General features: G+C 49.8%; 1 pseudogene; it reads left to right on the top strand.

Moving 5' to 3' along the window:
• Nucleotides 1-1601: 1601 nt before the first annotated feature.
• On the top strand, nt 1602-1808 carry LOC146066080 (U2 spliceosomal RNA; annotated as a pseudogene).
• The last annotated feature ends 1363 nt before the right edge of the window (nt 1809-3171 follow it).

Genomic DNA, 3171 nt, shown 5'->3' with positions numbered 1-3171 from the left:
ATGCTACTTCCGGGTGTATGCTCGCCACGAAATATGTCCAAAAAAGTGACTTAACTCCATGCCAACATGGATAGTTCATACCTCCACTATCCATTTTGGCATGGAGTTGATTTTAAATAGCGTGGCGAGCGTAGCGAGCCACCGTGCCTGCAGCGTGGGCGAGCGAAGCGAGCCCCGCAAGGGGACTCAGACGCATGGCGCCATGCTGGCGCTGTGAAACTACACAAGTACCACATAATGTACCTCCCACCAAAATGTCTAAATTAGGATGCTTGTGCATGTGAAATGGGAGCAGGCCTAGCATGGATAGTGTCACAAAATGGGGATTAACAATGCTGCCCAGCCGGGTACTCTCTTACCTGCACCACATGCAGAGGTGCATTCTGCCATCAACTGCTCTGCCTGTCAGTTAGCGCCAGCTCTCCTCAGGCTGTGAGTCTGCTCCTCTGCTCCCTCTTGGGCCTGTGGCCATCTCTGTCTGCACATGGTACACACAACACTGTTGGTTCACTCCAAGCCCAGTCATAGGTGCTGCCATGACAGTTCACATCAGCTGACCATCCTGGATCCAATCAGCAGCCTCTAGCCAGGGGAATAAATCCTGAAGTACAGCACAGGCAAATCGCCAGCATACCCTCCAACATTTGAAAAGTAAAAATTGGTACAACCTCAGAAAGGGGGCGTGACCATAGGTAAAGGGGGCGTGACCACAACCCTTTTTTTCTATACTGCCAATGGACACATGCTTACAAACTTAAAAAAACGCTGCAAAGCAATTAAAAATACCAGCGATTAGACATATTTAAAAATAGAAATGAATGCCACATAATTTAAACTAGGTAAAGTAACTACTGTACCGCACTCCCTTACCTCCCTAACAGCTCCACGGCGTCCACAAATTGCAACCACGCATGCGCCGACTGGCGGTGCCGTGTGATGTCATGATGCGACTCACGCCGGCCTGGACCCGCAATGCACCTCTGGGAAGGAGTTCCCGGACAGGTTGCCAGTTCCGGATTTTATTGTTACCAGCCAAGCCCGTGGATGAAAGGGGAGGACTCGCCGCCTGTCACATCTAAGGAAAGAGGAGCAGCCTGAAGTTCAAAAACCGGTACATTCGGTACAGTGAATTTTAGACAGTACAGACCATTAAAAAATGGTACTGTACCGGCTTAATCAGTACAGTTGGAGGGTATGCGCCAGTGCTTTGTTGTCCAACAATCTGGTGTGAGATCCTACTCTCCTCTCTTGGTTATTTGTGACACTAGTGCAACTACAATCTGCAGCATTCCCTGGTTCCTCAGATAATCTAATTCCATTACTTTTATATTGAGTTTACCAGTTTTAATACTGCCTTTTATGCCACTGTATTTTACTCTGTTATATTTTCTTCCTGTTACTCCACTGTATGTTATACCTCTACCATATTTTCCCATTCTCTATACCTGCTGCTTCATGTCCTCACCATCCCTGCCATGCTCACTTCTTGCCTTCAGGTCTCCTTAACCTGTTTCTTTTGTCACCTGTCTGTCTCCCCCTCCTTCTAGATTGTTAGCTCCTTAGAGTAGGGTCCTCTTCCCTCCTGTTCTCACAGCACTCTTCTCGCTTCTCTGCCTTTTGGCTAAGATCAAGTGTAGTATCTGTTCTTATCAGTGGGTATGGACTGGCCTCTGGCAGAGAATAGAGAAAGGCTGGACTGAGTAGCTGCTCTGATGGGCGGAGGGTGTGGGACCCCTCTTTTTTGCCTGGGAGTGGTGAAAAGTCTGGCTGAGTACCTTCACCTCTGCCAGTGGTAGGAGGTGTTGTTTCCGTAAGCCCACTGGTGAGAGGGGGGGAGAAACACTGGGCCTAGTAGTTTGGCTCTCTTGACGGGGTTCGTAGCCCCCGAAGTAGTAAGACAGCTCAGTCTAGTATCCATTCCCAAGGAGCGGAGAAAGGCTGGGACTGAGTAGATGGCTCCTGTTCCAGAGGTTCGTAGCCTCTGATGGGGAGACCGCGAAAGGCCCAGCTTAGTACCTTAACCTTGGGATCGGAGAAACACTGAGACTGAGTAGATTGCTCTTCCGAGGGGGTTGCAGCCCCTAAGGGAGTCAGTCGAAAAGCCCAGTGGAGTACCCATTCCCATGCCAGGGGCTGGAAAGTGCCCTATGATGGGAGCAGAGAAACACTTGGTCGGACGCTGATCGGTCGGCTGCTTGGAGTCCGAGGCTGCACTGTGCCCCCGGGGAAACTCGGGGGTGCCGAACATGCACAGGTGATCCCAAAATCACCATGCACTAGTAAGCACTAGCACTGCGCACTTCCCTCTAGGTTAGCGCTTCACGTCCTTACCTCGTCCTTTTGGATGGGGTAGGACAATTTTTCACACCCCCACCCCGGCCTTCTGGCTGGGGTCTTCTTTATTATTTATTTCTTTTCCTTCGCACGTTCGTCACTTTTCACGTTTTCTGTTTTTTTTTTTGTAGTCTGTCACGTATTTTTGGGTAGTGTGGTCGACCCTTTCGGGCCTTCCATTTCCCCAATGTGCCGAAGCTCTCGCCTTTTGGGGAGAACTTCGCCCCCCCCCCCCCGAGGACGACCCCGAGCTGCAAGGCGGAGGGAAGTCCACCGAGGGTCTCTCCAAACCTTCGGGTGCGGAGGACCCACCGTCCTAACCCTTCCGGGGGCTGAGGAATGAGGGTCTCTCAAAGCTTCGGCGAAGAGGACCCACCGTTCCCTATTTTCCCCTCTTCGGCCTTATGGTTGAGAGGGGTTAGGGGAAAAACGGGGCCCTTCTCCTTCGGGAGATAAGCCCATTCGATCGCACGGCCCCCTTTGCATGTGTTTAGGCACAGCACTGGTGGTAGGGAGCACACCTCGGGCTCCTGAGTTTTTTCAAACTCACTCTTCTTGCATTTCAATTACAGCTCTCTTATCTACAATCAATACCTGAATCTATTCTCATTCACTTCCCCATATCTCAGCTGTATTGTGTACTAAGAATTGTGCTTTAATTGTGTTATGTCTAGTTCTGTGTACCCTGTACTGTTCTAATGTGTTCTATATGTACGGCGCTGCGTACCACTTGTAGCGCCTTATAAATAAAATGCTATAATAATAATAATAATATCCTGAACAGCTGCAACTCTTTTTCGGTACTAATCCCATGTGTTCCTATTTAGCTGACCTGAA

The sequence above is a fragment of the Crinia signifera genome, chromosome 3 (genome assembly GCF_055691185.1).
Source record: "Crinia signifera chromosome 3, ASM5569118v1, whole genome shotgun sequence".
NCBI classification, from domain to species: domain Eukaryota; kingdom Metazoa; phylum Chordata; class Amphibia; order Anura; family Myobatrachidae; genus Crinia; species Crinia signifera.
This window is presented reverse-complemented; position numbering and strand designations above follow the sequence as displayed.